This window comes from Pinus tabuliformis, chromosome 6 (assembly GCF_031772625.1).
Source record: "Pinus tabuliformis cultivar Carrire ecotype Pingquan chromosome 6, CPIR1, whole genome shotgun sequence".
Classification (NCBI taxonomy): Eukaryota; Viridiplantae; Streptophyta; class Pinopsida; order Pinales; family Pinaceae; genus Pinus; species Pinus tabuliformis.
The window spans coordinates 1,021,276,114-1,021,289,966 of record NC_142292.1 but is presented as its reverse complement, the minus strand read 5'-3'; the positions used below and the strand labels follow the sequence as shown (position 1 = coordinate 1,021,289,966).

The window sequence follows — 13,853 nt, the reverse complement described above, 5'->3', positions numbered from 1 at the left end:
AAAAGGTCATCTCAAATTGTGACTGAAAAATGTGGTTTTGTTAGAATTCTTTGTGGCATTTTTTCATATAAGAAAAAGTATCTTTCAAATAATTTATCCTCAGGAATCAGGCTTCAATCTCTCTTTGCGCGTAAGCACCCTGGGGACGACGACTTCATGTCTGAGGATTTCCCACTTTGTCGGCAGGGTTCCTTTAGGGAAACCTAACATTTTCGTATGAATTGAATATGTTGTATAGAAGAATAGGGATGCCCCATGATTTAATGAATATTTTGCTGCCTCGGAAATGTGTAATTTATATAATGGAACTAATCTTCCATAAAGATGTTGAGCTTTCAAATGTATTAAAGATAATCTTAGTGCTATCTGGGGATGAAATCGTGTCTCCACATATTCTAGGTTGTCCTGAAGTCACTAGGTCGCATCTCATGCCCTCAACACCTAACAAAAAGACGTGACCCAACTTGAGTTGCGACCTAGCGACCCATCCACAAGCCATGAAGTCACACCAGGATGCCCCTCGTCCATCCAGAATATGCAATCCTGACTGTAATGTGCCTGTGCGACATTTTCTGTGGTAGAAAAAGTTTCATAATCGAACTTAGGCAAGCCAATGGGCTTTTTGACCCACCCTCTTCAGCAACTATGTGAGCAACTATGCGATGCAACTATGTGACCTCTGGCAAGTTTCCTCTTCGCTAAGGTCGCAAAGTGACACCCCAGAAACGGCTAGAAGTTGCGGCTTCCACTAAGTGTGACTATGCGACCTATTTTGGGGTAGGCAAGTCACAGAGTCACGTTTGAAGAAGATAACAACTGGTTTGACCCATCCTCTTCAGGGACTGTGTGACCACACGAGATCATCTTGCCATTGTCTCTTCAAGAAGGCAGGACATAACTAGGGATCAACACATTGATCAATTCTCCAAACTTTAACGCAACATATGCAATTGATTTGTGGAATTATATGGAATGAAGAGAGTATAAGAACATGTTGACTCAAGTTGCATGAAATCCATGCTTTAGAAGCATTTTATCAAGCATCGTTTTCCCTAGGAGCATCAAGTAATTCATCCAGTGACAAAACAACATTGATGCCCATGAACAATCACCAATGACTACATATATTGTTGGTGAAAATTGTTTCTTTGAAAGATCCTTTCTCCCACTGCAGCACCAAGTTCATCTTATTGTTTGGATAAGACGAAAAATGATACAAATTCCAGGTTGAATTTGGAATCGTTCATGAATACAAGGAAAAGAAAGCCATCTCCTCACCTCTAGAAACATGGCATGAGAGGCCTAATTGTGAGTGTTGACGATGCGTGCAGGCTCAAGAAGTAAGCATGCTAACCCCAGGCTACATAAATACATTGTGTGTCCACAAATACTATTCAGGTAGTGCAAGGCTCGAAGGTTGCAAAGGGACGTGTTATTCAATGGCAATAACAAAGGAGTTGTACTTAATATCTTTGCAAATATTTAAAAATAGTGCAATGCAACAATTCCAATTGCGACGAGGATGAAAAGGAGCATAAAAAATGATATAACAACAATATTCTAAGAACTACAGGAAAGTAATGATTGGTATCACCTTGGTACCAAGACATGGAGCATGTGAACGCAATAAAATTGTGACCATGAAATCACAAGCAATTCTAGGGCTAATAATTCTTTCTCAATATTAATTGTGATATTTTTTTCCTATATTTCATCAAAGTACATTTTTCTTGATGCTTAATTGAGGATTTTGTACATGTGTAGGATTGAAGTTGTGAAGGAATATCCCTCCCATTTATGCCCATTTATGCAGACACTTAAGCCGAATTGGTTGCTAAAATGATCTAAGGGATCGATGTTGTGGAAATGCATGATCCTGGTCAATAATAGATATTGAAGTCAAGCTAGCTCCAAGCTAGAAGGAAGGTAGAAAGATGTTGGTCTATGTATAATATTTAGTTTTTATCATGAAGCTTGTATAACAACCCAGATGGTCCCTTGCAAGCTCCAGGAACCTCTCAATAAACTCCAATGAACATCACTAGATGATTGATGAATGCGAGTGAAGCATATTAGCAAGAAAAAAGGTTGATTCCATGGCCAAGCATCCACGTCACTGCAACATATGGGAAACAAGAATTTTAGGGTTTCTAATAACCCTCTACACCCTTCCCTCTCTCTCATTCATCGTAATGTAAATATCACCCACCATTTTATCAACATCTTTTTTAGGACTGATGTGGATGTGTAAGAATCATTTTGGCTTGTGAAATAAGTGGGTAAGATCAAGAGCCATGAGGACAATTAAAAGGGCATGAGGGAAGGTCAAAGATCACGGTAGGTGAACGGTCACCTAACCTCTATAAATGTGCTGTTATACCTCATTGCAAATGGGGGGGGGGGATTTTAGCACTTGACTTGAGGGTAGGATTAGATAGTTGATTTATGATTGAGAGCTAGAGCCACTCAACTCTTAGTAGTTAGTAGAGTGGAGTTGCAGTGAGGCTAGGGTTTTGCATTAGGCAATGGTATGAGCAGTCCATGTTCCATTATTGGGTTTTGACCAATTGCAAGATATGTACTTCAAGTTGTAACAACATTAATAGTATGTTCTCCATCTTTGGTACCGATTCCCATTCTTACTCATGGTGGTCGTATTGGCTCTCTGATACTTAACTATATTTGTATGTTTGCTTTCATATGGGAAATATGTTATGAACTGATTCATAGTTGTGGCATGTATGTTTTGCTTCTAGATGTGTGTTTACTTAGTTCTTTCCATGTCAGTGATCTATTGTGAATTGTTTTACAATTAGCTTTTCGCATGTTTCCATTTATTGTATGTCTGATTAGGTTTTATCTCATTGATCCCTCTCATGGCATACCTCTTCTTATTGCTTCTAAGACTTGTGTGTACCTGTTTCTGCGATATCTCAATATGGGGCGAATTTTGTTTCACTTTCTGGGAATTTCACCCTTGTCTCCACTATAACACCTTCTCATTTCATAATCAAGAGCTGGAACATTCATGGTGGCAGCTGAGCCCACATACTAGAAGAGGATCCTATCTCAAATAGTGTGAGGTCTAATTGGGACTTCACACCAGGGATACCCCCTAGTTGTTGGTGGTACATTTCATCCCATCAAAAAATTGGTGCTAGAAGGAGGGCCAGAAGACAAGCTCAACCCTTAGAGCCTGCAGTTTAGCCCTTTATCTGTAAATGGCTCCATCTTGAATCTTGATCCTAGCGTGTTTATCTGATTTACCCATTTTTCAATGTTCAATCCCCGATGAGAATCTCTATCACTTGTCTCAGTTAAAATTTGATGGCGAGGATGGAAAATCCTTGACCGAGCACATTTTTCATTTCCTTAAGTTTTTCAAATCTTACGAGATCAATAATGAAGAGTTTTCATGTGTGATCTTCTCCCTCACACTTGAAGGTCACGTCAAGCAATGGTTCCATACATTTCCAACAACTTCCATCCATTTGTTCGAACAACTCATTGGTTAGGAATTATTGTGGTGGCTACAATGGAAGTTTGATTTGACATGACTCGACCTCCTCTATAGTTAAATTAGGGTTTAGGGTTTAGACTAGTTAGGTATTAGGTTTTGCTTATTAATTTTCTAATTAGGTTTGTCTTTATGTTTACATACACATTGTTGTGTTTTATTTATCATAGGTGATTAGTTGCTGCATGACATTAGGATTTCAAGCTTGCACTCATATCCTTGCATCACTCATTATTGCAGGGCATTCATGAAATCTCTGCATATGCAATTCATTGGTCTTTTAATTGCAATTGGTTGGTTCTTTCCTTACATTAGCATGGAATTCCAAATCATCATAACTCCTGCATACTGCATTACGACATGCATTATTTTTCTTGCATCCTAGCCTTGCAATTTATCCCTTTTGCATGCAACCACATGAGCCTTCATGAACTTGGAGCTTTCGAACCTTCAGTGCTATGAATAGATTTCTTACACCTACTTGTACATGTTGAAACCCCAGAAGAGCTTCCCTGGTCACCTTTCCCTCGCATTTAAACCCTAACCCTAACTATTATGTGTAGTTTTGATGGTTACTCCAATACATAGCTTTTCTTAGAACCATTCATCAAAGTTAACTCCTGGATTTTTCCTAGGATTCTAACTAATTGACAAGGAAAATAAGAACAGATTTCTTATAGGGAACCCTAATAAGTTTGAATGACCTATAACCATAACCTGAACCTTGTGCTTAGCATGGTCTTGAATGTTTCGATTACTTGTTTTCATTGTTTACTTGTCGACTTGAGATGAGATGTGAAAGCTTCGCATGAGGGAAAACCTAAATTAGAATATTTGTTAGTTTTTGTCAACCAAGAAACAACCTCTCTTGCTCTTAAAATAAGTTTGGATCCCTCAATATATCATGGCATAATGAATGCCCAATAATACGTGAAAATACACACATGAAATAAAATGAAATTAAATAAAGGGTAAAGGATCGAGAAAGGATTCCTACATAGAGAGGTAATGAAATGACTCTATTGGGGTACTAACCAAGCTGACTAGCAGCAGAGAAATGTCTTTGATTTCATGAAGTGACTTCGTTGGGTTACTGTCTAGGTCTGCTGGTAGCAGAGCAACACAAGAAACGTATTTTAAATTTTTTGAATACAATAAACCCTTTGCCTCATCCTTTGCATCATTATCAACTACTAGCATGTGTGAACTTCTAATTGGATGTTTACTGACTAGAAGGACCTATCTGAGACACAAAGGGAAGGCATATCTGCAAGTTTTAAGGTAACATGAGAGATACTCATAGTAATTGTTCAATATTCCATTGAATCATTATCCAGACTCGAGCTATTGTAGGATGTTGGCATAGCTGATGGATTCTACTAGCAATTCACCAATTGTTGTAGCTTCTACAACAACACCCAAACTTTTGGGTATATTCAAAAATTTTGTGTCCCCCTCCACTCACCTCAAGCCATTAGGGTTTTGGTTCGGCTCTCGATTGGTTACTCGACCCTTCCTATCAAACCCTTGTGAGGTGCTCACTCATGCATTGCACATTGCATCCACACGTCATGTTTTGTCTCAGCTATAAATCATATGATTTCATTAGGGTATCTGGGATTGTTGCTTCAAGGAGCATTGGGCATGACCTTGATTTGTCTCTCCTTATGGTTGACCTTATTAGTGTTTGGGAGAAACCCTAGTTTATCAAAATGAAGGATTCCTTCACGCCTTAACATAATACATATAGCTCCAAGGGTGCATTCCCATCGATCTTATCTAGAATCATATAAAAACCATTGCATGCCATTCCCCCTTTAGTTCCTAATTGGGTCCCTAGCTCAACATCTGCATTAGGACTTGGGTGATTGTTGTCTTTTTTGAAACCTTATATTTTCTCATCACATGTGTAGTCCATTACTCACCTCGGGTTTTGGAGTGTATTAGGGTCTCTATTCCCATCATTCTCGCCTTTCATTCCTTCGTCTCAATTTCTCTATTATACAAATGTTAAGCATATCCTTCATCACTTACCATGTTTCATTTTGTGCATTGATCTTATGGTTGCATTAAGGTTTCACGTAGGTTCATTACTTTTATAATGCATGGTCAATATAAACAAGACCTCACTTCATCTTTTGTTTGATTCCGTTGTCCTTATCGACCCTTAAAACATATATCCTATGCGAAACATTCTTATTAGCGTTATCAGATCAGGATAAGGATGGCTTAACATAACAACATTACCTTATTCATTAATTTGATTAAGGACCAATAAAATTTCTAGGGTTGTTTGATCATAAGACCAACTACATTGCATTTTGTCAATCACAAGACCAACTACATTGCATTTTGTCAATTAGAAAGTGGGTATTAGGGACATGTGTTTTGAATTGTTTAAGCCTTATATTAATATATGTGTGGAAGGTTATACCCATGTTTTTATGCAACAAAGGTTGTAGTACTCTAATAATTAAACATTGTCATTCGAAGATTTGTGAATTAATTTACATTGTAATGTGGCCTACAAGTCTGAAGCTAAAGGAGGAGATAATTATTCTAGGAGGCATATACTCGTCAAATTCATGATCCACCTACTTTGTGCTTTTAATAACATACACGAATGGCATCAAAATGATGCATCAAAGTCACACATTCGAATGCATCTATTATTCCTTAAAAAAAATGCACGTGTGTTTGGAAAGGCACACAAGCAACAAATGGCAATGCACTTGACTTGACACTTGTATGAAGGAAAATGTTACATGAGGAAAGCACGGGGTCCTATTGCAATAAGAAACTCATGACAAGCGCACGATATGGATATTTCTTCAACTAAGGGAAATGGAGCTCAACATGGAGACATTTCCATCATGGCACAAAGTAATGACACTGACTTGACCAATGATCATATCTGGAGCGGTAATGCATCATTGATGAATATTGGTGAAATGGGTTCATGGGTGGATGGATTTGGAGGAAAATGAGTAGGAGGCTATTTATATTTGTATGAGCCACTTTGGTGGGTAGACATGATTACCATGATTGTTGGAGGGGTATCCAACTTTGCAGCTTATGCTTTTACTCCAGCAATCCTTGTGACTCCATTGGGAGAGATCAACATCATTTCAACGTAGTTCTTGCACTTATTATTTTAAGGGAGGAACTACACATATTTGGAGTTTTAGGTTGTGTTCCTTGTGTTGTCGGCTCGATTAAAATTGTTCTACATGCACCCTGACAAAGGGATATTGATTCTTTCAAGGAAGTGTCAAACCTTGCTACTAACCCAACATTTTGTTTTACACATCCCTTGTGATAGAATTGGCTCTTGTTCTAATTGTTGACTCTGTCCCACTTTATGGAAATACGCATGATTTAGTCTACATCAACATTGGTTCTCTTATGGGATCTCTTTCGGTTAAGAGTGTCAAATATTTGGATATTCCTTTGAAACTAGCTTTTGAGGGATGAACAGGCTAACATATTCATAAACTTGGTTCTTTTCCATGGTAGTTAATACTTATATTATTACACAGGTGAATTATTTAAACAAGGCACTTGATGCATTTAACACTTCATTGTATCGCATATTTACTATTTGATGTTCACGTCACTTACATCCCTGTGAGTATCATCGTGTTTAAGGATTGGGATAGACAAAACTCATCTCAGATTTTGACTAAAACGCGTGGTTTTTTTACAATCCTTTCTGGCATTTTTTCCCATAAGACAAAGGATCTTTGCAATAATTTATCCTCAGTAATCAGTCTTCAAGCTCTATCTTTGCATAAGCACCCTGGGGACGACGACTTCACGTCTGAGGATTTCCCGCTTCGTCGATAGGGTTCTTTTAGGTAAACCTAACATTTTCATATGACATGCATTTGTTTTAGAGAAGAAAAGGCATGCCCCATGATTTAATGAATATTTTTCTCCCTCATAAATAGTTAATGGATACAATGGAAGTAATCTTCCATGAAGGTGTTGATCTTGCAAATGTATTAAACAGAATCTCAACGTTTTCTTGGTATGAAATCATGTCTCCACGTACTTCTTGTTGTCCTAAAGTCACAAGGTCGCATCCCATACCCTTAGCACCGCACCAGAAGATGCGACCCAACTTGAGTTGTGACCTAGCGACCCCTCCAGTTGCGAAGTCGCACTAGGAAGCCCCTCATCCATCCAGAATATGTGATCCCAAATGTAATGCAATTGTATGACCTTTTCTATGGTAGACAAGTCACAGAATCGCACATGGGTAAGTTGATGGCCAGTCTGACCCACCCTCTTCAACAACTATGTGACCAACTACATGATGTGACTTTGTGACCTCTGGCAAGTCACCCCTTCATCGAAGTCGTAGAGTCGCACCCCAGAAATGGCTAGAAGATACGACCTATAGTAAGTGCGATTATGTGACCTATTCTGGGGTAGGAAAGTCACATCTAAGCAACTGGTCTGAGTCATCCTCTTCAGCCACTGTGCGACCACACAAGATCCTCTTTCCACTGTCTCTTCAAGAAGGAAAAACATAATGAGGGATCAAACAACTAAGAAATTATTCAAACCTTAATACAAAGTACGCAATTGATTTATGGAATTATATGACATGAAGACAATATAAGAACACGCTGACTCAAGTTGCATGAAATCCCTTTATCAAGCATCATTTTCCCCATGAACATGGAGCAATTCGTCAAGTGACAAAATAGCACGGGTGCCCATGAAAAATCACCAGAGACCACCATATATCATTGGTGAAAATCATTTCCTTGAAAGGTCCTTGCTCCCACTACGGCACCAAGTTTGTCTTATTGTTTGGATAAGAGAACAAATGATACGAATTATAGGAGGAATTTGGAATGGTTCATGACTACAATGAAAAGAAAGGCATCCGCTCACCTCTAGAAACATGGCATGAGAGGCATAATGGTAAGTGTTGACGATTGGTGTAGGCTCAAGAAGAAAGCATGCCAACCTCGGGTTTCATAAATATGTTTTTTGTCCACACATACTATTCATGTAGTGTAAGGTTTGAAGGTTGCAAAGTGTCGTGTTATTCAATGGCAATAGAAAAGGAGTTTTACTTAACACCTTTGCAAATATTTAAAACCAACACAGTGAACAATTCCCAACATGTGCAACAAGGAAGAAAAGGAGCATGAAAGATGATATAACAATAAAAATCTAACCACTCAAGGAAAACAACGATTGGTGCCACCTTGTGCCAAGACATGTAGCATATCAATGCACAAATTTGTGACCTTGAAATTGCAAGCAATTTCAAGGCTAATAAATCTTGCTCATTATTAGTTGTGATATTTAATTCTTATATTTGATCAAAGTACATTTGTATTGAAGCTTAATTCATGATTGTGTACATGTGTAGGATTGAAGCTGCAAAAGCAGATCTTTGCCATTTATGCACACATTTAAGCTGGATTGGTTGCTAAAATGATCCAAGCGATCAATGTTGTGGAAATGCATGATCCTGGTAAACAATAGATATTGAAGTCAAGCTTGCTCCAAGGCAGAAGTTATAAATATGTTTGTCTATGTAGAATATTTATGGTTTAATATGAATCTTTCATAACAAGCTAAATGATCCCTTGCAAGCTCCAAGAACTTCTTAATAAACTCCAAGGCGCATCGCGAGAGGATTGATGAATGTGATCGAAGCACAGTGGTAAGAAAACAGGTGGGTTCCATGACAAAGCATTTGCATTATTGCTACATATGGGCAACAAGCATTCTAGGGTTTCCAATAACCCTCTACATGCTTCCCTCTCTCTCCTTCATTGTAATGTAAATATTTCCCACCATTATATTAGCAACTTTGTTAGGAATAATATGGTCCTGTAACAATCATTTTCGCTACCAAATGAGTGGGTAAGCTCAAGAGCCATGAGGGTAGTTGAAAAGGCATGAGGGAAGATCAAAGGTCACGGTACGTGAACGATCACCTAACCTCTATAAATGTTCCCTCATGCCTCATTGCAAATGGGGGGAGAATTTAGCACTTGAGTTGAGGCTAGGCTTAGATAGTTGATTTATGCTTGAGAGTTAGGGCCACTCAGCTCTTGGTAGTTAGTAGAGTGGAGTTGCAGTGAGGCTAAGGTTTTGCATTAGGAAATGGTATGCGCAACCCATGTTCCACTATTAGGTTTTTGACCAATTGAAAGATATGTGCTTCAAGTTGCAGCAACATTAATAAGATGTTCTCCATATTTGGCATTGATTCACATGCTTACTCAGGGTGGTTGTATTGGCTCTCTGATACTTCACTATATTCATATGTGTGCGTTCATATGTGCAATATGTTATGAATTGATTCATAGTTGTGGCATGTATGTTTTGATTTCGAATCCGTGTTTACTTAGTTCTTGCCATGTTAGTGATCTATTGTGAACTGTTTTGCATTTAACTTCTGGCATGTTCTCGTTTACTGTACGTCTGATTGGGTTTTATCTCACCGATCCCTATCATGGCATACCTCTTCTTACTGCTTCTAAGACTTATTTGTACCTATTTATGCAATATGTCAATCATGGGCTGATTTTGTTTCACTCTCTGGGAATTTTTCCCTTCTCCCCACTTTAACAGATTCTCATTTGATAATCAAGTACGAAAACATTCATGGTGGTATTCAAGCCCACGGGGCTATTATCCCATAAGGCGTGAGGTCTAATTGGGATTTCACAGTTAGGAGACCCCCTACTTATTGGCGGTACATTTCAGCTCGTCAAAAAATTGATGCTAGAAGGAGGGCTAGAAGAAAAGCTGAGCCCTTGGAGCCTGCAGTTTAGCCCTTTATATGTAAATGGCTCCGTCCTGAATCTTGCTCTCAGGGTGTTTATTTGATTTGGCCATTTTTCAATGTTCAATCACTAATGAGCATCTCTATGCCTTGTCTCAGTTAAATTTTGATGGCGAGGATGGAACGTACTTGACCGAACACATTTTTGGTTTTCTTAAGTTTTGTGAATCTTACGATATGGACAATGAAGAGTTTGATTGTTTTCTCTTCCCCATCACCCTTGAAGGTCACATCAAGAAATGGTGTTGTACATTTCCAACAACTTCCATCCATTCATTCGAACAACTCATCGGTTGGGAATTTCTTGAGTGATTGCATTAGAAGTTTTATTTCACATGACCTGACCTCCTCTTTAGTTAAATTAGAGTTTAGGGTTTAGACTAGTTAGGTTTTAGGATTTTCTTATTAATTTTCTAATTAGGCTTTACTTTATGCTTTAAATACCCCTTGTTGTGTTTTCTTTGTCATAGGTGATTGTTTGCTGCATGACATTAGGATTTTAAGCTTGCACTCATATCCTTGCATCGCTCATTATTGCATGGCATTCATGAAATCTCTGCATAAACATTGCATTAGTATTTTAATTTCAATTGGTTGGTCCGTTCCTTACATTATCATGGAATTCCATTTCACCATAACTCCTGCCTACTGCATTATGATTTCACCCTAGCCTTACATTTTCTTATTTCTACATGCAACTACATGAGCCTTCACGAACTTGGAGCTTTTGAACCTTCGGTGCTGTGCCTATATTTCTTACACCTACTTGTACATGTACAAACCCTAGAAGAGCTTCCCTGGTCACCTTTCCCTAGCATTAAAACCCTAGCCCTAATGATTGTGTGCAATTGTGATATTTACTCCAATAGGTAGCTTCTCTTAGAACCAGTCATCAAAGTTACCTCTTGGATCTATCCTATGAGTCTGACTTATTAACAAGGAAAATAAGAACAAATTTCTTGTGGGAAACCCTAATCAGTTCAAATGACCTATTCCCATAATGTGAGCCTTGTGCTCAGAATGGTTGTGAATGTTTCGATGACTTGTTTTCATTGTTCACTTGTCGATTGGAGATGAGATGTGAATGATTCGCATGGGGGCAAACCTAAATTAGAATATATGTTAGTTTTTTGTCAAGCAAGAAACAACCTCTCTTGCTTGTAAAATAATTTGGGATCCCCTAATCTGCCTTGGCGCAATGAATGCCCAATAATAAGTGAAAATGTGCACATGAAATAAAATGAAATTAAATAAAGGGTAAAGGATAGAGAAAAGGCTTCCTGTGCAAAGAAGTAGTGCAGCGACTCTATTGGGGAAGTGACCATGCTTGCTGGCAGATGAGAAACATTTGTGATTTCTTGAAGTGACTCTGTCGGGGTAATGTCTAGGCCTGCTGGCAGTGAAGCAACAATAGAAACTTATTTTAAAAATTTTGAATACAACAAGCTCTTTGCCTCATCCTTTGCATAATCATCAACTACTCTTATGTGTGAAATCCTAATTGGATGTTCACTGACCAGCAGGACCTAGCTTAGACACAAAGGGAAGGAATATCTATAAAGGCCAAGGTAACACAAGAGGTACCCATAGTAATTTTTCAATATTCCCTTGCATCATTATCTTGACTTGAGCTATTGTAGGGATGTTGGCAAAGATGTTGGATTCTACAAACAGACTTCCAATTGTTGTAGTTGCAACAACAACACCCAAATCTTTTGGCATATTAAAAAATCTTGGCTCTCCTCCACTCACCTCAAGCCATTAGGGTTTTTCTTAGGCTCTTGACTAGTTAGTCTCCCGGTGACCCTTCCTATCAAACCCTTGTGAGGTGCTCACTCATACGTTACACATTGCATTCACACATCATTTTTTATCTCATCTTAAAACTTTTGATTACATTAGGGTTTGGGGGTTTGTTGCTTCAAGGAGAATTGAGAGCCCAAAGGCTTTGAAACCTATCCTCCTATAGTGTACATTGTCAATTAGTGGAGGCACCTATGTGTGGATGAGCATTACCTTGATGTGGCTCTCCTTATGGTTAACCTTATTAGGGTTTGGGAGAAACCCTAGTTTGTCAAAATGAAGGATTCCTTCATGTCTTAACATAATTCATATACCTCCAAGGGCGCATTCTTGTCGGCGTTGTCTGGGATCATATAAAAATTATTGCATGCCATTCCCCCTTTGGTTCCTGATTGGTTCCCCATCTCAACATCTACATTAGGACTTGGGTGATTGTTGTCTTTTACAAAACCCTATAACTACTCATCACATGTGTCTTCCATTACTCACCTCAGTTTTTGGAGTGTATTAGGGTCTATGTTCCCATAATTCTCAGCACGCATTGCTTCACCTCACTTTCTATATTATACAAATGGTAAGAATATCCTTCATCAATAACCATGTTTCATTTCATGCATTGATCTTATGGTTGCATTACGGTTTCACGTAGGTTTGTTTCTTTTATAATGCATGGTCAATATGAACAAGACCCAAGGAAAATTAGGATGGAAATTTTTCTTGAAGTTTAAAAACATTGGCGAATCTCACTAATCCCTAATATGCAAACTATACAATGTTTATTGATATATTTGTAAAATTATTCAAATTTATAATGATTTTATATATAGTCTCTATATAATGTTAGTGGATTTTAAGGTAAAATAATTTTATATTCTAGAATTTGAGCGAATCTTCTTTTATAAAAACTGGAAATTGGTGAATCTTTTTGTGGAAAAATCATGGAAAATTAGCCCACTGGACAAACATTAGCCGCTAAAATTTTGCATGACAAGGCCTCACTTTAGCTTTTGTTTGATGCCATTGTCGTTATCCACCCTTGAAAACATATATCCTCTGGGGCACATTCTTATCACCGTTATCAAATTAGGATAAGGATGGCTTAACATAACAAAATTACCTTAGTCATTAATTTGATTAACAAACAATCAAATTTCTAGGGTTGTTTGATCACAAGACCAAGTTCATTGCATTTTTTCATGTGCAAGTGAGTATCAGGGACATGTGCTTTTGAATTGTTTAAACCTTATATTAATATATGTCTGGAATATTATACCCATGTTTTTATGCATCAAAGGTTGTAGTACTCTAATCATTAAACATTTTCATTCGAAGCCTTGTGCATTAATTTACATTGTAATGTTGCCTGCAGGTCGGAACCTAATGGAGTATACAATTGTTCTAGCAGACATATACTCATCAAATTCATGAGCCACCTAATTTGGGAATTTCATAACATACACGAATGGCATCAGAATGATGCATCAAAGTCACAAATTAGAATTCTTCAATTAGTCCTTAAAAAAAATGCACATGTGTTTGGAAAGGCACAGAAGAAAGAAATGGTAGTGCACTTGACTTGACACATGTATGAAGGAAAATGATACATGAGGAGAGCATAGGGCTCCTATTGCAAGAAGTATCTCATGACAAGCGCATGATAAGGATAATTCTTTAACTAAGAGAAATGGATATCAACATGGAGACATTTCCGTC

General features: G+C 38.0%; 1 pseudogene; it reads left to right on the top strand.

Annotated features, from left to right (window-relative positions):
* The first annotated feature begins 6,336 nt into the window (after positions 1-6,336).
* LOC149262469 (putative magnesium transporter NIPA4 pseudogene) lies at positions 6,337-7,363 on the top strand (annotated as a pseudogene).
* Positions 7,364-13,853: the final 6,490 nt, after the last annotated feature.